This window comes from Dermacentor albipictus, chromosome 1 (assembly GCF_038994185.2).
Source record: "Dermacentor albipictus isolate Rhodes 1998 colony chromosome 1, USDA_Dalb.pri_finalv2, whole genome shotgun sequence".
In the NCBI taxonomy this organism is placed as follows: domain Eukaryota; kingdom Metazoa; phylum Arthropoda; class Arachnida; order Ixodida; family Ixodidae; genus Dermacentor; species Dermacentor albipictus.
Window position 1 is genome coordinate 79,421,006 of NC_091821.1, and position 27,516 is coordinate 79,448,521.

Genomic DNA, 27,516 nt, shown 5'->3' on the forward strand with positions numbered 1-27,516 from the left:
GGTTCAGCGAGAATCGGCGAGGCGAGGGAGGGTGCATGGCATTTCGTATTTGGGGGAAAAAAGGATGTCACAAGCTTCTGTCTGCCCCAAAATTGAGAGCGATCTTTCTTTAAAGCTCGGCCCCATTGACCGTCGAGACACCGCGAAAGCACAGCGGGTACACGGATCCCGCCTACGGATATGCCCTTTCGAATAAGAATGGGGGAGGGGGGAGGAAGGGGGGGAGGTTGTCGGTGGCTTCCAGTGGAAATAACGGGCCGTCCCGTTAGCCGCCCCAAAAGAAAAGACAAGACGTGGCTAAATCCTTTTGTTCTGAGGCGACAGCGATATAGTACCTGCACCAGCGGTGACGTCTGCCGCCGACTATTCCCCTCCGCGTGCCGCATGGTTCGTCCGACAATTCTGTCCCGCCACTCTCTCCCACCTCATCTCCTGCGGGACCCCGGGCTATTCTGCCGTCCTCCATTGACGTCCCACTTTTGGTATCGGCCTCGCGTAGCAGGAGCTGAGAAGCGATTGTCCCTTCTCCAGCCATTGTTTATGCGTCAGCGACGACGGCCGCCGATCGAGCCTCATTCCGTCCGCATGGCTGGCAGATGGGCCGCATAGACGCGCGACACCGGGCAACGCCTCTGCCGCGTACAGTGAGGTGTCCCCGCGCCGCTCTCTCACAATCCTTGGTCTCCAAATTTTCCCCTCCTTGTCTTAACGCTCGATTCTAGCAACGTCCCGCTGTGCAGTCCCCATCGTGCGGAACAGCTTGCAACCAGTGTCCGCAGCGTGGACTCTCGAAGTACGGGATTGTCGCGGCGGAACTGTGCGTATTGACAAGCGAGGCCGTGTTTCGGTCCACAGGACGGAAGGCGCCCGGGAAGCGCGAGCGGAATATACTGGAAGCCGTTACGGTCACCCGCTTTCACTTTGCGTTTCTTTTTTTTTTTAAACGCGTTATCATTAGGATTGGCAAAGTGGAAAAAGAAGTGTGTGTGTGGGAAGCGTGGGAAGCCGGTCACGTGATAGAGGTAAAGAGTGTATGCGGGAGAGCTTAGATATAATACATATATTATGGGAACTCCGGCATCGCAGATAGCAGTCGAAGAAGAGGAGGACAAAGTGACTCGTGAGCACGAGCGGTGATTCGAGGCTCGGCCGGCCCTGCTGGCGTGGACTGAGGGACGACGCCGTTCCCACTATCGAACAAGCGCTATCGAGACCAGCGCTATATATATATATATATATATATATATATATATATATATATATATATATATATATATATATATATATATATATATATATATATATATATGTGTGTGTGTGTGTGTGTGTGTGTGTGTGTACACACGTCCTTCACTTCGCTCCTCGAAGAGGTAGGACGTGTGGTGTGTCAAGTGAGTTTCTGAACAACACCTTGCAGTGTGATAAACGCGGTTCATGAATCAGGGACCTCAAAGAGGCCCGACGTAATTCCAATGCATTTCTCGCGCATTTACCGCTAAATCGCCACTGAAACTGCGCCGTGGCGAAAAATGGCCGACGCCGGAAAGAGTAAAAACATCTAAGAAAAGTGTTCGGATTGACGTCACATTTTTAAGGGAGGTTCCTGTAAACGATGTAAATTATTGGGTCTGAAAAGGAAATTCGATCCATTTCGCTCTGGGTGTGAATCAGACCCGGGCCACGGGGGTGGGAGACGCGCACGCATCCCTGAAGCCACGGCTGCTCCACGGTTCTGGATTACTAAAGGTGTGCCCAGTGTGCGTCTGATTGCACACGTCATGTCTCGCAGCCATCTCGCTGACTATTGCGTGCGTCGTTGGGCGGCGCACGTGACGGTGTGGCGGAGGTGGCGCCACGTCATGAGTGCATAAAATGACCGCGTTGACGACGTTCCGAGGTCTACAAACGGTATAATGTTTTCGCATTCCCACGCGTAAGCAGTCTTAAGTATCTGCCGAATGTTAAGTTTAGTCATTTCTGTCGCGCCAGGCGTTGTTGCGCAGAAAAGCGGGCGCGCGCGCGCTCTGCGCAATGACGTCACAGTCGGAGCCGCGGCGGCGGTTGTCGGCGGCTTGCGATGCAGGAGCGTGCCCGCTCTTGCGGCTGGCGAGGACGGCCGCGCAAGTACGTCACTGTGGAAGTGCGCACCGCTGCACCTTAGTGAGGAGGTCGCCTTAGTGCCAAACGTGTGCTTCTAAGTGCGACTCGTTATGCCTCGCAAGAGGTCTAGCACCGATTGTATAACTTCCTGTGCGAGGGACGTTCCGAAAGTAAGTTTCGTCATTTATTTTCACGCGGAAACACTCTTGCAAAAAAAAAAGAAATTATAACATGGCATTGTGAATCTTGCACTGTTTTCCCACATAGTAGACACCGACATTGAGACATTTGTCGTAGCGTGCGATCGGTTTGAAGAAACCAGTCTGGTAAAACTCAGTGTCTGAGACATGCCCTCTTCACCATACACGATCTGTAGGCGTTCATGGATGATGAAGACGCTTGTCCCACTTGCCCATTCATACCGCATAACAGCACACATTTCCATTAGCGACCACGTGGTCAGCACACGTCTGTCTGCCATCGTGATTTGTACTCGAATAACCTCGGGCGCGTTTAGGGTGCGCCGGTCTGCTGCTACTCTCTCTTCTTCGGCGCTCTGTGCATGCATCATTCCTCCTCCGTTGACGCTCCTTCCGCCGTTAAAACAGCCACGGGCGTGGATTCTTATGGCGATTGTTTGTTTCACCTGGTGTACCAGCTTCTCTTTAAAAAAATGACGAAACTCACTTTTGGAACGTCCCTCGTGTTACCAAATGTGCAGCAGGCTTTCGCCTTCTTGTGTTACAAGAGTGTAACACCTGCCAAACGTTTTCTTTTTTCTTAAGCGTGACTGCATACGGATGCGGGAGTAAAAAAAGAAAAAAAAGAAACATATTGCTTCTCTATCGGCGATATTATTGTTTCTTAGTTCTCTCGATATCCTAAAATTCGAGATTGTGTCACTGAACCAGTGCGTGACCATGTAGGATTACAAATGGATAAAGCGAGCATAGATGCCGGGGGCCAAAGCGAATCGGCGATCCATATAAAAGCGAAAGACGAAGGAGAGACTCACAACACGGAGTCATGCACAACGTCTCCTCGCCTATAAATCCTCGAACGCGCAGCGACACTCGCCTTCTCGGCGCGCGCCACTTCCGACGCACACGACTTCGCCCTCAAAAGTTGGTGGTCCCAGTTCCAGAACCTGTCGCGAATCGAGGTGTCATATATCGGGTTAGCTACGCGGGCAATCCGGAAGATCGAAATATATGTTTGTTCATTATACTGCGGCTACAAAACGAAATCGTTTTCTTTCGTTATTTTATTTAAATATTCAATGTGCGTGCGTGTGTGTGTGTCGGGTGGGGTGGAGGGAGGCACGCTTGGAGCTGCTCTGGAGCGTTGACCTCGAATCGCTCCAAGTTCCAAATCAAAATTGTAAGCGACGCGAGAAAAGAAAAGGAAGAAACAGGAAAAAGAAAGACACGCGCATACAAACGTATACGGCAGCATGATCTAGAAGCCAGAGCAGTGCCAACCATCGAAAGAAGAGAAATGTGTGTGGAAAACGCTGTGGCAACCCCGCGCGCAGAAAACGCGTCGAATCTTGCTGCGAGTACGGCCGTGGCGCGACGCGAAGCCCGCTGGCGCGCCCGCCGCCGCTGCGTTCCGCGTCCAATAATTCCGCCACCTCCACCTTGGCCCCATTGAGGGGCTCCTCTCTCGAACAGTTGCCGCACGGGCCTCGATCAGGCTGGCACGCGCGTTCTCTCGTGAGCGCGCTGTTTTGTTATTTACGGAAAGCGCGGCTCTGACGACGTCGACGATGTTGCGTTTGCCGATCGATGCACTCGAGGCCCCTCTTCTCCGGCGTGAAATCGGGACCGCGCGCGCATGACCGAGAAATGCGCGCACCCCATCCATGCCTTCTTCGCAGGATCTTATGCGTGCGGGATCTCCTGGCGTTTACTGCGGCACGCGGGCTTCGAGGCTCGCCTTCCGAGTCGCAAACATAGCGGCTGTGGAGCGCGGCGGTCCAGTCCAACGAGCAGTGTTCGAAAGCTGCCCGAGGAGGCTGCAGCCAGGATCCTCGGCTCTGACAGCACGAGAAGAGCGTCCGTTTATCTCGAAGCGCATCCGGAAAATTAAATGAATGACGGTACCAGGCGTGGTGCAAACGTTACCTTTGATGCTTACAACGGAAAACGTTTTAAGAAGCGATAAATATCATATGGCTTCCAGACCCTCTGTTCGACGCCAGAGTAGCCGGAATAACACGGGGTGGTGGCGGCTGCAGGAAGGGAAAGGCCTTTATCTACCATTTCTTGAAGCAGTACGTCATTGGTGGACATGCGCGCAACCAGCGGAGGAAAAACGGCGCCGTGCATCGAAATGCGACCGCCGCGACCGGGAATCGAACCCGCGACTTTCTGGGACGATTCCCAACGCTGCGGGTGCAAAAAAAGAAGAGAATCACAGTGGAAGAGGATCTGCAAGGCCCAAGGCGAACAACGTAATCCTTCACTAGGGCACTATAAACACTCGCTCGCGAGGGCTGCGCGAAAACAAGAGTATTGTTTGGGCGACACCTTCGCACTCGCGCTGTGGCGAAGCGTTTTGCCGGTGGCGTGCGGCGGAAACCCGAAGACAGGCCCAACTAGTGGTGCCAGCGGCGACGGGGCCACCGCATTCCGCGCCGCCGGTCTTGCGCAACCTCTCCTGCTGCATGTATGCAACCAGGCAGCATGCCCCCCTTCCCACCCTTCGCGTCGCCCATAAATCAAAGCGGGATCCTCTGAGTGTCAAAGAGGGGAGGGATGAGCTCCGCGGGCAGCAGCGACGTGAACCCGACAGCTGGAAGTACGATGATGAACGCGCGGCAGCCGCTGATTGACGCGTGGCTTCCTTCCTTTGGAGAGGCAGCCTCCGCGGTTCCGCCGCGCTCCTTCCGGCGTTTCGTTCGGGACGGCCTCCCGTCGACATCGCTGCTTTTGCGGGCGAAGGTGCCTTGGCGGTGACACGGAACGGCGGCGCGACCGAATCGCATAGGTGCGTGAAGCGGGCATTCGAACGGCCGCCGTCACCTGCGTGTTGGGGCAAGTGAAAGAGAGAAAAAGGAGCCCATCTTCGGCTCGCGCTCGTCCGTCTCCGAGAGCTATTTTACTTTCTTCTACGATCGCGTCGACCGCGGGCGCCCTGTGCGTACGCCCGAGTAACGCCCCGCGTCTTTCTGTTTCACGGGGTGCACGCCGGGCACGCGAGTCGCGCTCTCCGTATGATGAGCGCACGCGGCTTTGACGGACTTGAGCCAAACTCCGTTTGCTCGTATCGTTATACAATTTTTCCAAAACGCATCCGTCGTTATGCACAGCGCAGCAGCAAACAAGACAGGTATCAACACTGCCAAGTCGTTCGCGCTTTGTGCTGGAAACACACGCACACACACCCGGGAGCATGCGCTCCGGTCCCGGGTGTACCGCACCGATATTTCAGTTAGGACTGGTCGTATAGACGGCAGCGATGACAAATTCGATTTCCACTGTATTTTTCTGTCTCTGTCCCGATTCTCAGTCCCGATAGGTATATTCAGGCGTGTTGGGTGACGCCGCTCGGCTCTATAGGAAGACAATGGAACTAGTGGAATGCAGACGACTGCATGGTGAGCCCAACCACACGCCCCATTGTTACGCTGTCGCCCAGATGCGCGGCACGTCAGCTGCCTAGAGGTTTGGAAAAATGAAGAGAAAGAAAATGAAAGCGACGTGTTCTACGAACGGTAAACATATATATAGATAGGAAAGAAAAGGGGGGAGGGGGTAGTGGCACTAGTATTTTGCGTGGGTTAAACACGTATGTGGTGGCCTCGCTAAAGATTTTAGCGCTTGAGCATGGAACATTGTGCCGATGGTAATAAAAACTTATGCAGTGGACTTATGCAGACGTGACTGCCGCGCAACAAACTAAGACATCGAAAGTTTGTAGTTTTCCAGCCCGCCGCGTGTGGCTCCTTAAACCTAAATATACCACGCTTCTTATTGCGCTTCTCCTGATCTCCTGGGCGGCAATGGTTCTTTAAGCGATAGGTGCATCATTATTATTATTTGTTCTATGCGTTAAGCTGTCGCATGTGGTACACACATATATCAGGATAGTCCTAACGGTGTAGCTATAGACGTCAGGCGGTTCATTACACATTGCGGTCTCGGGCCTTCGATGAGAACAGTTCGAGAGGCGGAACGCGACGAAGGGCCATAAATTTCGTTGCCCGAAGGATTTAATCTGGAATCAACTCCCCGAATGGGGCATCACTTCTGAAAGACAATTTGTTCTATTTCAGTACGCGGAAACTTATTCGGAGAACAAGTGTTGCCATATCGCTCTACCATACATCTTTAGGATACCATATCGGCGTGTATATGTATATAACCTGAAGACGTCAGAGACGAGCGACCTTCGCAAGGATATAGCTTCGCGTCCTCGCTGCGTAAGGCGCCGATAACGGTGCACAGAGGCACTCGACGACGCACGCGCTTTCGAAGCTCCGATTCTGGAAGGGAAGCCCTCGCGCGGATCTTTCGATCTGACATCGCCGAGTCGACGCGACCCACTCGCGGACGTGCTCGTTTGGCCGACATCCTATCGATGGCATTGTCCGCAACGTTCCGTGGAATGGCACAAAGTGCGAGCAACTGGCGCGGGCTATTGAGATTACCCGCCGCGGACAAAGTGAAGCCCACACTCGGGGTACACGGCGCAGAGAAAAGACATCCAAGGACAGCTATCGCAGCGTCGACTCGCCGATTGAAGCCGGATAAGGCGCAGTTCGAGCTTGCGGGATGAGACCCATGCGTGAATTGAGAAGAGGCCCGCCGGGGGCTTCGAGCGCACAGCTATTCCCCCCCCCCCTTTTTTTTTACGAAACTGCCAACTCTACATTGTTTTTCCGAGTTACCGAGCCTGCAGTTGCCAATTTGCGAAAAGGAATTACTGCCTGGCATTCTCAGGAAAGAACAGTACGCCTGCAGCAGTATTTGCTTCGAGTAACTGAAGCTGTTGAAGGAAATTGCGCCTCATGGAGCGATCAACGAATTTTACTGTATAGTACGTTGTCTTGGAAAGTGCATAAGAACAATAGTTAATGGAATTCCTATGGAACGCTTGCCTTCGTTTCCGCAAAAATCTCACAACGCGAGCCTTTCATAGTGCGCAAAAAAAGGTAAACCGTGAAAAACAAGCTCCAAAGAAGCACAAATATGAGGCCTCGTTGAAATAATTAATCGTTTGCGGCCAGGCACGCATGCAAACTGACGTCGATTCGCGACGCACAGCGCACTAACGTATACATGGTGGAAGGTATGAACTTCCACTGTAGCTCCCGACTTGAGATATTTCGCAGTGATGGCTCTCGAAATGTGTGCACATAATTCTGTTTCAAATTACAGCCAGCGCAATACTGGAGACCGTGGTCTAGCGAGAGAATTAGGTCCATCCGACGGCGTACTCCATGCTAGGGAGGACGGGCGAAATGGCAGAACTAGCAGCTCACCTCGCTCGAGCACTGCCGCGCACGTCTTTAAGCCTTCCCAGTCGTCAAGCGCCTGAAAACGTAACGCACGCATACAGCTCTCGGCCTCCGCCTGTTGTGCGCGCTGCAGCAGCCACATGCCCACGCCCAGCACTTAAAGCCGCTCCACCGTATACATGTGCCCGCGCCGTCTGCTGTTAAGACCGGGAGCACGCGGTTTGCCTTGCCTCGTACTATTTGTAAACAGTGCTGACTGTGCGTTTTCTCACGGAGCGCACAGGCCAAGGCCGCGTGACGCACCTTTTAAAAGGCGAGGGCTGAACGGCGCGCGAACGGCACACACGAGCCATATAGTAACGTCCTTGTTTCTACTTTCGCACCCTTCTCCTTTTACGAGCCTTTCCCTCCCTGGCCCGTATTTTGTTTATTTTTTCTTCTTCCGTCCTTTTCCACCCCCGTCTTTGTGCTTCACTTCGCCACCTCGCTCAAGGCGCACGGGCGGCAGTAGCAAGAGACCCTCTCCGGAAGCATATCGGCTCCCCTTGCGCTCCACAAGCGCTCTTGTACCGAGCGCGCCTTTTCTTTTCCGAGATCGCCGCTGCTGCCAGCAACGAACCATCGACGATTATCGTCGATCGCGGCCGAACCTGGTTGCGCCTTGTGTCGTGCTCTCCAGCTTTGCTCTCCTCGCCGAAGGTCGGCGCGGCTTCGTGCTCCGCATTAGTGATGGCGCTAGCCGGTTGCGGCGCAAACAGAAACAACGCTCGCCGCTGCGGGAATTATCATACTGTCCATAACGCCGAGAGAATTACAGCAGCGTGTTCTAGCAGCCCGCTTCAGCTAAGCGCATGATTCAAGGCTCTTAGTATGTTGTGTTTTTACTTTAGGTTCATAATATTTTTTTTGTTTTCACGTCTGCCATTTAGTCTTATGAGCTTGTAAATTTAAAAACAAATCCATATCTCGTTTTTCTTTTAATTTTTAGGGCAACTAGTATTATATACTGATTTGATGCTTTGAACCACGCAGAATTCTCAAGCTCCGATCAATCACTGCGTGCACAGCTGCCCGCGGGCCGCATTGTTTTCCTACGTATAGATTTTGCATTGTGGCGAGGAATCGGGGAGCGACGAAAAAAGCTGCCTAGGCAATGAAACCTTGGGGCAGTGAGGTACTACAGACGGCTCACGAACAAGTGGCTTGACCTACGTGCTAGTGAGGGCTGTCCTCACGATGTCTTTTTGCTGAGTTCTTCATATGGGGACTGTTTCATTTGACTCGGCGCACCCAACTAGCTAGTTCTCTACTTGCACTATATATACTCACGGTAACGCGGCGCGTACGCGCAAAGGCCCAAGTATTTCAGACACTTGCTCTATAATATGGAAAATTAAAGAAAGAAAAGAAAGGCAGCCTCATTCAACTGCTAATTACCTCAGTGCTAGATTTGATTTAATGGGGAAACTAGACAAGCTAATGCACGCCCGGAAGTCGAGATCTGCGTGCGCCAAAAGACACCTGCCTTGCTTTCAGACCGAATATTTTTTTTTTCTTTTCGCTATATAGCCAAGCCATATAACGAAAGGAATTCACTGCATAAATTTAAGCTACACATGAACATCCACTAAAGATAAGTGCAGACTGCATGCCAACGAAATATTTTTGAACCTTAGCGCTTCTCTATAGTTTCTTGTCATCTCTTTATATACCTCCCTCGTCCCCCATTGGAGGGTAGCGGTACGGATTTTCCGCCACTTGTCTGCCTTTCTTCTCTCTTTCTCGCCGGCCACAACACACAGTCTAGTAAACACGGCGATGCTGCTTGCGCAGGCAGGAAGCACAGTCTCCGTCCTTCCGATCTGCATGCAGCGCCATCAGAGGACATTTGTCAACACTCCCGCTACCGAGCGACACAATCTAAAACACAGACGATCGCCGCAAGCGCTGGCACCGTCGGTGGTTCGACGTTAAGGGGCAGGTAGTAGACGACTTGTTCTGGCCCTCGTGCAGAGCGTGTGGTTAATTGCGCTTCCGGTCTGGCGCCAGTTAAAGTGCGACAACGGTGGCCGGGAACGTGTATATGTCGCATCCAAGTATACCTGCATGGGGGAGCGAGAGAACGGGGCACGCGTCATGCCTTACACCTTTTTGTTTGTTTGTTTTTTCGCTAATTCGGTGCCGCGAGTACTCGCTCGGGCGAAACCAACGCTGAGCTCAGTCACCAAAGTAAGCTACACGCACAGGGCAAAAATCGCGCCGTTTCGTCCACCAACACCATGGTGGGAGCATGGCTGAAGAATGGCGTCCAAGAGATTTCCGTCAGGGGCAGTATACAATAACGCACTGCGCAGTCATCGCGTTGCATAAATTCAACGTAGTAGTCATTAAGAACGACAGGTAGCATGTCTAAGCACGACAACAAGTTGAAGTTGTGGAAGGGATGGTCCCCGTGGCACGCGACCTTGAAATAGCTCCCGAATTCATATTTCCTTTACTCTTGAGTTCGCGACGTTCTGTCTATTCCCGCTCTTTGTGTTGGACTGGTCGTGCTCCCTAAAGACGTTCGTACTGTCCCATACTTGGAAGAAAAAAAGAGCGCTTCCTGTCTGTTTCAACGCACTGACTGGCGTAAAACTCCTACGCCTCCAACGTTCGTTTCTTCGTGAACTTTTTGCCGCACCACGGTAAGTGAAGACCCGTGAGCTGCCATGCTCAATGCGTAGTCTGGTGAACAATGCCCCAAGCCTGTCCTGAGTACGCACGTACTTGTCAGAGCAGCACGAATTAGGTGGGCTCAGCCCACTTGTGCGCATTCTTACCGCCGCGATGCCCCCGGCCCTTCAGGTGAGAGTCTACTAGAAATATTCAGGTTGCGCGCTCCGGCTTAAGCGGAAGTATTAAAGGACACCTCACAAGGCCCCTTCGGCAATTTTTCGGGTATACACCGGAAGTTGTAAAGCACCGTCCACAGAACGTTCTATTGCGAGCATTCTTTTACACAGGGTTTAGTAATACATAGAAGGCTTGCGTTAAAATATTCAGCTAATTTTCGCGACGTACATTGGTATATATATATTTTGTAAACAAGATCGTCACTGCACGATCTGCACACTACGCTTGTCCGTTTTGCAATGTCCAAACCTGGTGAGGGACCCTTTAAGGTGCGGTGCGCACGCCGTTTTTTGGGGTTGTCACTTGAAGTACGGTCCGCCGCGACTGACTCGGTGTGACAGGGGCTCATCGCAACGAAGCGGTGCTCCCCCCAAGGCTGTCTTGAGTCCACAAGGCTTGTGAATTGTGACTTTTATTTTCATTGTTTCTGTTAGTGTCGAGCGCGGAGCAAGCAGTTAGCAAATAAGTGGACTGCCGGCTTGTTTATCCACGAGAAGGTCGCCTCGCGCGAAGAGCGTAGGTTGAGACGAGAGAGTGAAAAGAAATAAGCGCAAGAGAAACAGTAATGGTCCACGGGGGCGATAGCAACAGAACATATTTCCGCTGGGGTAATCTGCACCAGAACGCAACGATATAACCGAGGGCGCCGTCGGAGAAGCTCGAACATGAGGGGTCCGTCTACTAGTCACAATAGGCGTGCACTAAACCCATCCATATATGTTATTTATCACGCGTCTTAAGTAGCAGCTACTCTGCGGTGTCTGAATGTACTCCATTGAAGCACGCGCCAGTACTGCGTGCGTGCGCGTGCTTGAAATGTATTGCTTGAAAGACGATGGCTATGTGTTCCGTTATATATAGCTGCAGCGAGTCCGAATTTGGAACGTACAAGACGACAGCGGCTTGCAGCCTGCCCTATGGCGATGCTTCATAGGATGAGGGATTATGCAGTGTATATCGTGTAGATGGGTATCGTCGGCGTCAATCAGGACGTGTACATTGTGCTTGTCGCTCACGGGCATGCATAGCAGTCCGCGAAAGAGAAACAATCACCCACGAGAGCCGTTTAAATGGACCAGCAGTTTTTTCTTGTTGCGCCGCGGCGCTGATGATCGGTCGACTGCAAGCGGACAGAGCTGTTAAGTCGCATTGTTCGTCCTTTCAGGAAGTCGGCATTCAAAGCACGAAGGCGTGCTGTGATGCCTCTTTATATCTGTTGGCGAAAGAGAAAGATATAAAACAGATTCAAGGTGTCTGACTGAAGTCGACCAAACGCGCAATCCTTCAAAAGCCGGTATACGCCTGCTGGAGCAAGCTAAGCTCCAACGCTCACACCAGGCGCATGAATGAGTCCGCCGAGGAGCGCTAAAGCTGGCACCCGGTTTCTGTTCGGCAAACACGCCACTGACTTCTGGCGCGGCGCTCTTCTGGCCCCTGGAAAAGCGATGCTCTTCAGAGCGCGCAACCGGCGGTCTGTTGAGTGAGCGCGCTCTCGCTTTCGATGCGCATCCTAGCAGGGGGTGCGGAGGTGCGGCTCGCCTGCCGAGCCGCGTTTCACTCGCGATGACCGGAAGACCGCTCATCGCGCGCAGACTGACAGCCGTCAACCGCCTCTTCTGCTCTTGCTGCCATAGGGATCTGGGTCACGCTTTATTTGGGAGGCGGGTAACAGACGTGTCTTGTTTCTTGTTCTCGACTTCTTTTTCCCCTTCTTTTTTTGCCTTTAACTTTGCATGCGCAGACGCCGCTCACATACCGTTGCCTTGAGGTGGCACTCGAGAGAGGGAGCATCCTTTGGGAGTGAGGCGGAAGAAGGGAAAGCGAGTTGCTTTATTCAGACGCGTTACACACCTGGCGTTGCGCGCGGAAGGCATTTCTTAAGGGCGAGATATAAGAGCATAATAGAGATGAAAGGAAAGGAGTGATGCGCCGCGCGGAAGCTGTCTCGTGGGTATCCGCGGCGTGACACGTATATGCGATGAACTTCTTGCACCGAATCCCAAGTATTGCGCAATCAGACGCTAGCGGAAGGTTGGGGTTTCCGTTACTCACACACCGCTATGGATGAGGGGTCATTTGAGCCGCGTGCTGTGCACGTGCGGCGTTGATCATGACTGCGGCGTTGCGACTCTGGGAAGGGAAGTGCGATATTGTCTTGGCGGTGAGACTTGGACGAACACTGAATAATGCCGGAGTACGGAAAGGGATCTGCTTCGATTCGAAGCTGATAACTTTCTAAGCCCATAATATAAGGTCACGTCACATGGTTCACCAGTACATGTAGCCATAGGCAAGGAACAGCAACTTAGAATTCTGGGGGCCAGGCCCATTTATAGCCCCACAACGCCACTATCTCAAGTGGCTATGAAGCATACTTTCGCGCACGTGCAACGTCAGAGCGCATGCTCTCAGCAGCTGGGTATACATGATTTCAAACAGTGTAAGAGTGGACTAAAGGGCAAGAAAAGTTACGTTAAATTACACCTAGAACGAAAAAAAAAAGCGATATAAATGTGTATAACTGTGCTGCAACGAATTTTAATGGCATTTTAGATTTACACATAGAGAAAACAAACTAATTTTATTGGTCCAGTGTAACCATGGTAAGTTCTGAGTATGAACAAGTTATCGTCATATTTGAAATCTTGGAAGTCAATACAAATATTTTATTCTATTCTCAAAAAAATTGCTGCAAGGATGCATGAACTGAGTGCTACCGAGCGTCAGTAATCGCAATATCTTTGGTAATATTGCTAGCCAACAACTGCAAAGCTACCTATAGCAGTGTCAACGTCAAGTACTATAGTATACTAACATAATACTATCGGTCTGTTACTAGCGATAATATGGGCAGTTTCTTTTCTGAAATTAATGCTGTCGATAGTACTGTCGATCACCAACTCACCGACAATTTTACATCACTATTTTTCATACCTCCACCGGTTTTTCTCTTTACGTACACTGTTTTTGAGCGGTGAGGAGCGTTTAGGTCACCACTCGCTATCGCCCGTATGTACCCGGCGGATCGTTGAAGAAGGCTGTCATTAAATCCATCAACTTAAGCTCTAGCTCCCGCATTTCCATGCACGCCTGCGAGGCTAACCAGGCCGGCCCACGGCAGCCTAAAATGATCGGGAAACGAGCAGAGCTACGGAGTAACGTGGTTACACAGCGGCGGGCGGTCACACAACGGCACGGGCGCAACGGGAGCGGAACGCCGCGACCTGTGGATGAGCTCAAGGCACAGCGGGGCTAGACGACTCGGGCGCTGACCCACCCCGAAGCCGCCGCCGTCCACCATAACAGGATAGGTGGTTACGCGCGGAACGAGCTCATGTTTAACCAAAAGCGCCGTGCATACACTATTATGCGCGCGCGGCTTGAAGTTTCCGGGCTACACGCTCGTTACACGACGGTGGCATCCAGGTCTTCGCTTCTTCACTATTCTTCCCGACTCTTTCTCTGCTTTCGTGATGGATCGCCCGCAGCGTGGTTGACTCGGTCAACGATGAAGGAGAAGGCGCGCTCACGCCCGCCCTTCATAGTTGGTTCGTTTCTTGTTCTCAAGCAGGCGCGGCGGGGCCACGTGCACGCACGCCTTGGCATTTGTGTAACTCGCTGTAACGCTTGCGCATTGTGCGCTCAACGCGGCGGAGCGTCGACCCGCCGCACTGCGCGAGCTCGTCTGGGTTTTGCGGTGGCGGCGCGATCCATCACTCTTATAGGAAATGTCCGCGAGTCTGTACACACACGCGCCGAATGTAAGCGAGGCGTACCAGTCGAAGAAGATCGACGAAGATGGCTTCATTTGCGACGGGAAGGATGCGCGCCCAGTGCGCGTGTAAGCTCAGTGCGGGCTTCTGGTAAGTCTGCTCGCGTTGTTGCTGCCTTAAGCAGCCTGAGAAAAATAAATAACGCGTTTGTAGCACAGCTCGTGCGGAAGACAGCTGCGCGTGCTTGAGAGTGCGCCTTATAGGTTTCTGGGGGCACGCGCCTCGTCGCTGCACCGAACCTCGAATTGCGCAGCAAAAGTTAAACACGAATGAGACTGCAACGAAGAGCAGTTGGAGGCATGGACGACGAGAGAGGCACACCTTACATATACTACGCATATAGTTGACTAGAGATCGACGCACAGTATGGTATGCCTGCTCGGTGTATGGCAGTATGCCATCAGCGGAATAACTCATGAAAAATCATAAATGTGCAAACTGAGGACAACGCACGCAAGCTTTAGGTGCCTATATATAATACAATATAAAATTTGGTCACACTTGTCTTCATGCGCCAAGGACCATTCCGCCCGCACAAGTCCATCCTCTACTGTTCCAAGTCCAGCTCAGTCTGACACGACCGCACAGCCGCTTCCGACAGCTCTGAGGTGGCTACGATAACAGGGAACCAAAGAGCGTTGCGATGCCAACGAGATACCAACGCCAGCCACTGGTCTTCGAAAGAGATTGGTCGAAATTTTTCGTATACGCTTGAGAGACGTTCGTCCGTTTCAGGCATTGCATATGAGCGGAATGTACGAAGCCTTTGTACGAAATACTGGAAGCAGGCTTTTCCGCACTACGAGGTCGCCCTACACAATATGGCCGACCTCACGGCACCGTTGTGCCGAGGGCAGGCTTGCGAGGACGTAGTAAGAAAGAGACGGTGGCTAGCGTATACGCTGCACCAGCGCGTGCGTGCCTGCATGATTTACACAAAAAGGGCGACGTCCACAACCACGTGTGGGTCAAACTAGATGTGTGAGGAAACACACTTGCATATTTTCGCAGATCCCCTGTTGAATTGCGTTCGTTCTTACGTGTGCACGACATTCGCCCTTCTGCACTTTGCGGAAGCTGGATACTTGTGATGTCTTTGAAAAAAGGGTGTCACGCTGCATTGTCCAAACGCGATGTCTCCAATGTAGCATGAAATTTTTCCATCCGCTTGCCTGGCGAATGAGGCCAGTGCAGAAATATTTAGCGCAGGCTATATACCCATTGCAAGCAAAATACCTCTTACAAAGACATGTCTATTGCAGCACGAGCTAATTCTATTAGCTGTGGTTCCAGTTTCGCTAACATGCGCCCGCCCTACGTGCCATTCTCTATTTCCTACTTCCTTTCACGCCACTTCCTTGTCGTTGTCCGAGATCGAGCGTGTACTCTGCGTTGTCTTTCAATTGCTTCTTCGTACATGCACGGAAATTAGCTAGCTTGGAGAATTAACGCCATGCAGGTTCCATAATTTGAACAGAAAATGCAGTGACTAGCAGCTTTAGCATAAACGATTTGCGCTTATGTGAGTCGGCGATTCGTTTAAGTTCGAATAATCCAAAGTTCTCTAGGATAATTTGGCAACTATGTGCATCTTCCCCCCCACATAAGCACGGGCGAAATTTTGGGACTTTCTAATGCGGCTGAATTAGCCCAAGAGTCGAAATAACCAATGAAAGCTTAATTGAATTCAGGTCTTATAGTCTGCCTTCATCCTTATGCGCTGCACAAAAAGAAAAAGGAGAAGAAATCTCTGGAAGTGAACATGAAGCGGGCACTGCCTTGCATTTCATCGGCAAATGGGCACAGCTTCATGGCGTGCCTAAAACTTACGGCATGAAAAGAAATTTTTAAACAGCTTCTTCGAGAACCACTATAGTGGCTCGACAGCCACATCGGTTGCGATTAATTGCCTCATTCTAAACGTAACCAAACCTGCAGTAGTCTTTCTTTACAGGGAATCCACGATTCGCCTTTCCCCAGCCAATTTGCATGCAGCCCTTTCAATTAGGTGACCTGTGGGTCCAGTTACTGTGATCAATTTTGCTATAACAGTGGGCGCAATGTAGAGAAAAACCTGGAAGCAAGGTGGTGAGGGGGGGACAAAAGAAAATAAAGAAAACGAGTAGTGGAAACCCACGCACGAGTTACGGCAGCGTTGGTGCGCGCTAAGCCCCGCCGGCGCTGCACGGACGCCATGTTTGGCTGATGGAAATTGAGTAGCCGAGCTACCAAGTGCCTGTCCACAGAATACAGGCAGGAAAATAGAATGTGACTGATGCATTTCGGCCTGGGCTGAACCGGGCCTTTCTCGTACGTCTTTATCCTCAGTGGTGGTTACTATGCCGGCCGTTACGGCTTTGACATTCATTACGGCGCCGTGATCCCCGGGGGGACACGACAACATCGACCTATTAGCATTCGTAGCTGCGCAGCTATCTGCCGGCTTCAAGCACGCGGAAGCCGCACTCACGCGCATGCGGGCAATTTGCGTCACTCTCCGTGGCTCCCGCGAGCAGCCCGCTGTTCTTTGCCCATAAACGCTAGCCCGGCGGCGGGCAGCCCGCAGCAGCCGCGCATGCGAACTGGTGCCGCCGCTCGTCGATCACCTGTGGTGGCGTCTCATTGCGACGCAACCGCCGCGGACGGCGTCAGGAGGTCTTTATGCAAGAACGTGGACGAGATGTTTTCAATTTTCAATGAGAAAGCTATCGCTTCACCGAAAGGCCTTCTCAGACAAAGTGACTCATACGAGTGGGTGGCTAGCTGCCAGCTTGGAAATCCCTCCCCCGGGCCCGCGAATGAAAGGAAAAGCTAGCGCAGTTAACGCGGTGGAGATTTCCCCCCCGAGTCCGGCGTGTTTTAAGGGTACTACCTTGAAATGCGCTGCACACGTACGCGGCTTGCTCTTCCTGCACAGAGCCTGCCGATTCATTCATGCGTACGTCAGTTGCCCACTGGCGGCCTCCGGAAGGAGTGCATGGAAATCTGGGGCGCTATAATGTAAAGCTATTTCAAAATTTTCTCTTCCAATTGTGCAATCGGCCCTCCACGATTGGTCAATAAATTTTCGGACCACCCCCACTTCGCCTGTTTTTCACGCGACGTCACGAAAACGGCGAAAACGTCCTATTTGATATAAGACGTGCACGCTGATTATGCTTATTATACCAAACGAAAGAAACGTAAATATTTCTGATTCTACGCATTTTTCCCCATCAGCCCTCTGCTATTGGTCAAGCGTTTTTGGGCTGCGCTCACTTCACCTGTCTGCCACGCGACGTCATAAAACCGCAAAAACTCACCGCGTCAAAGTGACGTGTACGCGTTAAAGGCGCATTAATATGCCGAGCAAAACAGATTTTTTTTCCTGAATAGCGGGGCAGTGACCCGTTCCAAAAGGAATAGAAGATGGCTGCCCGCCGATCGCTCAAGCACTCGCCACTCGCACCTGCCGGTGAACATGGTTTATTTGCGCATAATAAACATTTTTGCGTGGCAGTAAAATGTTACCGAGCCATTTCGGCACGTATACGACCTCGCTCTGCCAACTGTTCTTTGCTGAGGATGCGTTTTAGCGGCATTCTTAGCCTACCGTTGCAACGCCGCCGCGATTTTCGATCAGCCACCGCAAGCTAAGCAAGGGGTATCGGACCAATCGCAGACGCCGGCACCACCCCTCTCATCCGATCACCTGCTTTCACTGTGCTGGATCGGCCCCATCGAAACCTTCTCCACTTGAGCGCGCTCGTCGCCTCGTGTCAGCCAATTAGATAAGAAAAACTGCTCAATGTAGACAATGCTATTCGCTTTGAAAGTAAAATAAGTGTCCTCCTATAAACGAGGACTTCATTTCATTGGGCTTTTCAAACACCGCTGCAGGTTACCTCCCAATTCTTGCGTCGGTGTTTACGTAATTTTGACGTCACGTGATTGGCATAAAGATAGATTGGAATAGTTTTACGTTATAGGGCCCCTGCGTATATATACTGTAGTCACACAGCACAGCAGGTTGCACGGCAAGATTATTCTCTTCGTGGAAATCGAAGTTGCACTCGCATGGCAGTGAAATGAAAGGGGCGGTGTCGAAGGGCTCATCTTCGTGGTGATGAGCTTTACAGGTGGCAGTTTTACAATGCGAAAAAAGAACAGTATGTCTCTTGCGCGTAAGCTATTAAAATGAGACAGTATCTTGATCATTTAATGCGCACAGGGGCCAGGCTCTGCTTCTGTTCTCGTCGTTTTCGTGACTAAACACGACCTCGCAAGATTTGTCGGACTCGAGTTTGACCTGCTATATAAAGCACTATTTTTTTTATATGACACTTTAGTGACGCCATACATATACATTTATTCAATTCAAGGTAGTATTGTGAGCTTCCACAAGATTACGTTCAGCTTTTCTATGGGCGTGTTGGTTGTAGTGCGAGTTGGGAAAGTGGCTTCTCACGACACTGAAATTTGCTGCTCTTGATCTGCGTCGCATGTTTGGCGATAAGAAAGATTGCCGGACAGAGGCAAGTGCGCAAAAGTCACAAAACAATTAACGGCCATCAGTTAACCTACAGCAGACCTCTCACTATAGTACTCCACCGCGACACAGCAACACAGCTTCAGTAGTATTGATAAGCAGTCGGTGGTGTATGAACGGTGCCGATTCAGGCTTATTGCGGTCATTCATTCAATATATGTGCAAATACGAAATTATGCAAACCCTGCATGGTTGGAAGCTATGCAGAAATGCGAGCATAAAAGGTTTAGGAATACAGCCCCCTCCACTTACCTCTCTTGTTTCATTTATTTATTAATTTGTCGTGGCGTTCCATTGCTGAAATTGTCGACTAATGTATGTTACTTGTTGTCGCGATTGTTACAAAATAGGTTCAATAGAAAAAAAAAGCAAGCAAGCAAGACAGAAATAAAGAAACGCTGCGTGAGTGCTACAGGTAATAGCGTTAGCGCCACTACCTGTAAAGCGTTACTTACATCGTTGGTACACATCGTGCGTAATATTTTTCGTAATATCTCAATTGAGTGTGTCTGACCATGTAAACACAGTGAATAACGTGTGTTCTTCATGATTGCCTTTCGTCTGCCAACGTTTGTGCCAAGTGGTGTAGTGTACCACGCAGCGACTATCTTGTCTTCTTGCTAGCTTACTTACCCGCCGTGGTTGCTCAGTGGCTATGGTGTTAGGCTGCTGAGCACGAGGTCGCGGGATCGGATCCCGGCCACGGCGGCCGCATTTCGATGGGGGCGAAATGCGAAAACACCCGTGTACTTAGATTTAGGTGCACGTTAAAGATCCCCAGGTGGTCGAAATTTCCGGAGTCCTCCACTACGGCGTGCCTCATAATCAGAAAGTGGTTTTGGCACGTAAAACCCCACAATTAATTAATTATTATTGCTAGCTTACTTCTACTACTTCAAAAGAGACCTAACAAAGTGAAGACATTACACTTATTATCTATATGACTTGTTTATCAGGAGCGATATACTGCAAGTGCGAACTTAGCTTACCTTACTGAGGGGATGACGTGCTGCCGATCAAGGAATTCCAGCTGAAGCGCCCCTGCGAGCATAAGAAACAAGCTGTTCAAGCCATCACACGTGCACACAGTCAGCTCACCAGTTGTCAGGCGCTATGCAGGCGTTTACCGCTGCATTTTACAACCAATCGGTCACTCCTATAGTTCTTTTTCTCTACCATGAATAGAGAGATCTCCGCAAAGACTCTCTCCCGTAGACGAGCACTTTTGGTCATAATAAATAGAATGAAGGAAAAATATGTGAAAGAGAAAACAAAAATGAACAAACAAGCAAAAGCCAGCTGGCATAGGATGTCGCAGGCAGCTGGTCATTACGGAGGGGTTTGAGGCTGTCCAAGGTTGTTTCTTTATGCGCGCCGGTATATTAGGAAATTCATACATACATACGCAGAAAATGAGCGACCATGCGCTCAAATGAAAGTTAATGGCTGGCGGCTGACGTTGGATGCGTGCAGCCAAACGATATAGTGACAGGGGGCGGTTAAATAGAATGACCGTGAACGAAATGGCTACAACGTATGACGCACAAAGGCACATAAAAACCGCAGTGAGCAGATGCATGGATGAGCGATGACTGACCTTTTTTCGTTCTTTTTTTTTTGACCATCTAACTATTTACCACCAAACTAATTTCTATCAGAAGCAAATGACGAGCTAGCACGGATAAAATGCAGACGATTGCACAGCCAACGTATTGCGTGCAGCTTTTCCAAACGGATATCACATAGTACGAAACTTGCTTCGATACTACATGTCTTCGGAATGGAGTACGTGAGCACGTCTGTTTTCTCGTCGCGCAACGGCTGCGTCGCAATAGTGACTGACGATTATGTCGTCGACCGCATCGCGGGAGGGATTTCAGTCACGACTCTATGCCATCGTGCGACCCCTTGTATATCGTAATGCACATTGACTTCAATAATTTCTCAATGTTAACTCGGAAGCGACGACGCAAAATATTCAACTCGGTCGGAGGCATGCGGAACTGTACGAAAGTGGTTCCGCATGCCTGACGGCACAGTCTTGCCGTCAGCTTTCGTGAACATCGGCACCAACTTCATACAGAGCATCGCGTCATCAGCCGACGACGGAAAGCACCCGTGCAGTGCGTTTCGAACACCGCGAGATGACACGGATGCGCAGGATGCAGCATCAACCTGTCAACCTACCACGCGACGTTACGCGTTCATCTACGTCCGTTTAGGCTAAGAAAAGCGGTTTCTAAGACAAGGAACACGAGGAAGCGATTACTTTCTCCACGTGCATGGAGACGCTGTGTTCAGCGACACCTGGGTACATAATAAAAGGGGGGTTTTCAAGTTCTTAATATTCAGGTCCTTATATATAAATAACAAGAACAAACTTGAGATGTGAATGTATCCCTTCTCAAGTCTGAGGAAGATACACAATAGATGCCGTTAGACCGCGAGCTGCATAGCAGGTCCGGTTTTCGCAAGGCTATAGTTCTTCGCAAGTTCGAGAACAACTATGGCCAATTTACTTATCTCAGTCAATGTGTGTTACAAGCGGCGATTGCGATGCTCGAACCTCGCTGGACCGAAACCAAACTTTGAGCGTTCTCAAAGATGCAGCGATAGCGAGCACAAGTGGACTGTCGTATAAGAGGCCGCTGAGCGACACCTCGCGATCTTTAGGCGGAAGTTACGTGCTTGCGTGTTTCACGCAGCTCTCAAGTCTGCTCAAGGATAAGCGCTTTCAGCTAATGTGAAAGGAAGGTTGAAGAGTGGGGGTGGCCATGGTGGGGAGTGGGGGGAAGGGAGGGACCAGATGTGAAAAGAAGCCATGGCCAGAAAAGGGTCCAAATAATAGGTAGACATAAAGGAAGAAAAAAAGAAACGCGTCTAGAGTCATCAGACAGAGATGATCGTCCTCTTTGTAATATAGTACAGGAAAGAACAGGCGGGCCCAAAAAGCGCCCTCCGCCGTTTCTACCGCGCTCAGAGCTTTAGCCGATGCGAAACCGTGGCGTCACTCACGAAGGAAGTGTCGCAATAAACTTACGCAGCTTTATTTAATGGCGCGCCAGATATCTGCGCATGAAAGGCTCCATTTCTTTTCCGCCGGCGAAGTCGATTACCCGTGGGTCGTTTATTCTGCGCACGATCGCGTTTCTTGCAGACACAAGGAAGGTGACACACCGGAAATCTTCACTGCCTCGTGATGGTTCAGAGTACGTGTCGAGCGAGCACGTAGACCGTAGAGCGGCCACGAACGGAGCTGAGTAGAATAAGAAGCAAAGAAGAGAGGAAAGGAAAGAAGTGAACTTCGCAACTATGTTCCCAGCGCGGAGGTCAATAAGCCAGCCGCATGAGTGGACCGTTAACGGCGCGACGATTGCGAGTTTGACTCGAGAAGTGCCGCTTAACCCCTTCCCGCATCCTCCGTGCTTATCTGGCACAATATTTTGTCGCTGTAATATATACATATATATTTTTCAAGTCGGGAAGTCTGGATGTTTGTAGCGTAAAAATAGTCTAGGACGTAGCCACGCGATGCAGTCGCTGGCTTATTTCCGCTCGCCCCCACTCGCATACTCCTGTCTCCTCCATTATTATTTCTATTTCTTTTTTTTTTTTCAACGTTGTCTTCCGCGTGGCGAATTTACGCAGCTTCACTGCTTTCAGGCAGCTTCGCAACGCGCCCGGCGTGTCAGACGGGGCAGCGACCGTTGCGCGCAGATGCCCGGGGCTCCTTATTTCACCGCGGTGCCGATGGCTGTCACTACCCGCGAAATATTTTGACGTTTAAAACAAACCATTTACACTTACGTCAGCAGAGTCCGCAACAGCACTTATGCACTGTTTTCTGCATGGCGTGCGTTGATTTCTTCGTCTTGTTTCTCTCTCTCTCTCTCTCTGAATCCAAGTTTACGAGAAATCGGATCCCGAAAATGTGCCGAAAAACACTCCACAATTTTATTTCGTAAGCCCGTCTTCAAGAAAAAAGAAAATGGTACGACCACTTCTGAAACTTAACATTTCAAATGTCAACGCATTGGTGACGGTTGGTTAACGCATTGGTGACGTAGGTAAATCCTCTGCAGGTTGCTGAGGGAGCACGCCAAATAGCTTTCATTGGAGCCGGTGAGAAAGGCAGTTGCGCCGAGGAAACATGATCAACGGCCGAAGACGGTAGCACAGACGCTTTTATTTCTTTGAAAACTACAGCGAGTACGTGTGCATTGCAGCCCACCGGTGTCAAGCCGCTAGTACATCGTATGCAGACCGGTCAGGACCTTTCCCTAACGTACAAACATACCTACATGGGTCATGTCTAAATCTTTGGCTAGACTGCAGATCCCTGGAATTACGAAAACGTCATCCGTTCCATCCACCGGCCTGAATCAACTTACCCTGTTTCACATTTATGCATAGTACTGAGATAGTGAGCAGGTGTATACCGATGGTTCTGTCACGCCACGTTCTGTCACCACCGCAGCCTTCGTCCTCCCATAAATGATAATCTCTCGATGGTTAAAAGCAGATCATATTGGGCATCAAATGCCGCAGAACTTGTTGATATTTGAGAGGCAGTTCGATTTCTCTCCGAGGAGCCCCTTCGCACATGGACGATATTCTGCGATGCTGAGATAGCTCTTCAAACCATTGACTACACCTATAGACGGATTCCGTATTGTTACTTAGCTCCAGAAGTCGCAGAGCTTCGCGACTTAGCAAATAGAAACGACCACAATATGACCATTAAGTGGATACCTGCACACTGTGGCGTGATCCGGAATGAAGAGCCAGATGCTGAAGCAAAATCAGCTTTAAATAATTCATCTGAAGTACACATTGCGTTCTCCTGAACGGACACAAACGACCTGCTTCGTTTCGTAGTACGCTACTCCACGTTGGAGCGCTGGACCCAACCAGATCGATGACAGAGGCGATTGTATGAGTGGAACCCAGAGGTGAAATTTCGTATGCCTCACAAGCGCAAAAGAGTCCAAACAAGTATTGTGCAACGAATTTTCCTTGGTGTCGCATTCACCAGGCGGTTATGCAAACTTCATAGGTTGCAGAGACGCTAGCCAAAATGGTTAACACTGTCAGATGCCAGAAACACTTGATCACATAGTTTGCGTTTGTCCTGCGTACGCGCAAGAACGACAGATGCTGGTGTCTTCCATCGCACACGTCGATAAGAGGCCGCTATCAGTCGAGTGTTTCTTTTTTTTTTTTGGCGGGGGGGGGGGGGGGTCTTTGTCCTGATTACAAGTGCAGCTTATCCTTTCTACTAGCCATTGGGCTATATGCACGGCTTTAGAGGTGCTGCAATGTCGTGGACTTACATAAGTGCACCTATTCCTCTTATCATCATTATTTCGTTTTCTTCCCCGTTCCTTTTACCCAGTGTAGAGTAACAGGCCAGAGCAAGCTATAGCACAGGCCTACCTCTCTGCCTTCCGATAAATATATTTTTCTCTCTCTCTCTTAAGCACACTAACGCTGATGTCTGTCAAGCGAAAACTTTGTGGTCTATGACGTTCACTACCATGTAACATAAGTTCAACTAAATTTACAACGTGAATGAAATGTTGGCTTTTTCTCCGTTGTTTAGGACATCCCCTTCTTTAAGTTTTGCGTTGAAAGTTGTGAGCTACTATAAAGCAAAACGAATTCAGTATCTTACGTGACGTCACCTTGGCAGAAGGCCGAATTCCGTATAGAAAAGGGGATGCCGCCAACTGGCACCTAACCTTTCTTTTTCTTTTCGAAGCACGCAGCAAGAATATGTGAGGCGTACTTATACCAACGAAGCCGTATACCTGCACGTACAAACTCTCGTAATATCATAGTATTACAACGCTTGGAGACGTGTTTCTTGGAGACAGCGAGCGCATGAGTATCAACCGATATTGACAGCCAATCAGTTAGCCTCCTACTGGCTCAACTTGCGCCGAATAGGTGATTGAGTTTAGAATTAATTCTCCAAACTCCGTTTGCTCGGCAACTATAAATAAATAATTTTAAAAAAATGCGTGTTATCGCGTTCTCGCCAAATGTGCGAATCAAACATGTCTATATGATACCCGGCGCCCACGAGCGCCGGTACACATACGTGCTCAGGGACACTGCACGGTGTGGGAAACGGTCAGCTAAAAGTAGCCGCCAGGGATGCGTACCGCGCTGAGAACGCCGCAGGAACAGCGGTCACTGGAAGGAAGAGGTTGTGTCCCTTATCTTGGGCGTCACATGGGTACAAAAAACTGACTTCCTCTGCTACACTCTTTTTTTTTTTTCCCCGCCTATATGAGCGCCCTTGCGGAACGCCACCACTGACGACTGTATCGACCTGCACCACCGCTATACTGCGACACGCTCACATCGACGCGGGCCTCTTCGCTTTCCTTCTTCTCGTAATAGGCACGCGTTCGCAGTGCGTGGAGGCGGCAGCTCGGGGGCGATCGGTTTATGAGTGGTCCGAGTAATCGCCACCATGCGTATGTATCGCGGGTGGCGATCGGTGCGACGAAGCCCCACGCCGAGCGCGCGGGAACCAGGCTATCGACCTCGCCCGTTGCACCCCGCCAGCAACGTGCTCACTCGCGGCTTTTTCTCTGCGATTGGAACCGCTTGCTTGGCTGCGACTCTCTGCTATACAGTATATATGAAGCGCCTCCGGCGCACCCCACCGCTCCTCCCTGGCCCTTTCCTTACCGACGAGTGGGGCAGACAATGGATTTGTTTTCGGTTCTTTCCCGTGCCAGCGCATATATATATATATATATATATAGTGTGCGTGTGTGTGTGCGTACGTGCGCGCTTCACACTTTGTCGCCGATTCCTCATTGTTTGCGCGCACGAGGAAGTGGTGCACGCACGATGAGAACCGTGTTCCGTTCGCGCTATTCCGAGCTCTTGTTAGCGACAATACTGCGCGGGAGAACAAAACGCGAACTTGAGTGAGTGCGGCCAGCGGACTCCGTGATGGGCGTCAACTGAACAGTCCGCTTTCAGAGAACGAAGCGGAGACAAAGAAGCGCGTAGAGAATGACGAATTACGATCGCCTTCTTTAATTTTCCGTTTTTGGAGCCGGGAACAATAGAGCGCCACACGTGTCGGTGATAGGCAATATCGTTTGACTGCAGAGGAGTTGTTGAATAATGTATCTGTGTACGGGCGAGACGGATCGCAGGAAGGAATGGAAGCGGCGTGTCCTCAAACACGTACACTTTGGGACCTCGGAAGTCCCCCTCGCATCTATTCAGAGCAAGGAACAGAATACATGTGGTGTAGGCGAAGAGGCCAGCATACTGTGACGGAGATTACTGGCTTTATATAGACCGAGGTGTGTGCACAGAAAGGAGTGGTGAAAACTGAACTGCGGGGTTTAACGCTCCGAAGTTGGCACGCTGGGCTAAATGGGCCGCCGCCGCAGTGGAGGACTCCAGGGAAGTTATTCTGTAAGACTCCGCCAAGTGAACTTGTCCATTCCGCCTGCTGCTGAAGTGCTTATTGCCTGTGGCGCGCGGCTCCTGCTATAGCGCGCCCCGGCCCATGCAATCAGCATTTCAGCAGCAGATGAAACGGACAAGTCCACTAGGTGGACTCTTACATTATACCTCCCCAGATTAATTACGATTACCTGTGGCTCTTTAACGCGAAATCAAAGCACAGCACACGAGCACATTTTCATTCCCCTCCATTGGGACAGAACAGGCCACGCCTGGGAATTAGCTCAGTTAGCACAATTGCAGAACGTCGTGGCCACTGAGCCACATTTTACGGGTAGCGGTGAAAATGTGGCATACGGACGATAATGTCACGCGCCTGGCAGCTCTGCACTGTGCAAGGTACGCCTCGCTCCCCAGGTTGTTTCTATATGCAGCACTTGCGTTCCTGCAATGTGTGACGAGTTCCCAGTTCGGTCGCTTAAAGTATATCGTCTCTTCGACGATCGGCTGCACCATAGCCACCCTTTCCCACATTTAAATCAAACCCGAGTCCGTAGTGCAAGGTCGTAGAAGAAGCCGTGCATTTTAGCGGATATAACGATCTCGAGATAATCCCAAATTGGTTGCGCGGAATAGTGCAAGATAGCCCATTACGCAGGCGAAAAGTTTCATTCAAACGAACTATTTAAATATCGGTTTTCCAGTCGGAGAAATATTTTGCACGCAAAACATCCGTATATGCCTGGGAAGGTGGCTTAGTCTTTTTGAAGCCTTGATGCGAAATGTGAACGTGAAAGACTCTAGATTACACTTTGCGTCCTCGAACAACCGTACAATGAAATTAGTGCTATTCCTGGCCACCTGAAGACAAGCCGCTTAGCAAAAAGACTTGACGAAGGCAAAAATAGATATAACAAATCACTTTGTGTGTCATATAAGCACAGGAAAACACGAAAAATTGTTGAGCCTGAAGAATCACGACAAAAATTCGGGCTACTCGAGGAAACCATAGCGCTTGCTCTAATTAGCGGAACTAGGGGCTCTATAATGTAAAACTATTCCAATCTGTTTTTATTCCGATCTCCTGACATCAGACTTACGTAATCGCCGACGCAAGCATCGGGTGGTGACCCGCAGCGATGTTTGAACCGCCCAATCAAACGCTCTCCTCGTTTATGGGGAGGTGACTTTTGTTTGCTTTCAAAGCTAATAGCAGTGACTACCTTGACTGGTTTTTCTTATCTGATTGGCTGACAAGAGGCGAGGGTGGTGTGGGCGTCTGCGATTGGCCCCCTTCCCATAGCCTAGCCTGAGAC

At 50.5% G+C, this 27,516-nt stretch overlaps 1 protein-coding gene across 2 annotated transcripts in view; it reads right to left on the reverse strand.

The window, feature by feature from the left end:
* The window catches only part of LOC135915086 (Ig-like and fibronectin type-III domain-containing protein 2), a 241,259-nt gene that overhangs the window by 113,424 nt on the left and 100,319 nt on the right, over nt 1–27,516 (reverse strand). For both annotated transcript variants that reach the window (XM_065448070.2, XM_065448071.1), the window contains exon 2: nt 19,750–19,801. The gene's annotated coding sequence lies outside the window, so the exon portion shown is untranslated. The remainder of the gene's footprint in view (nt 1–19,749; nt 19,802–27,516) is intronic.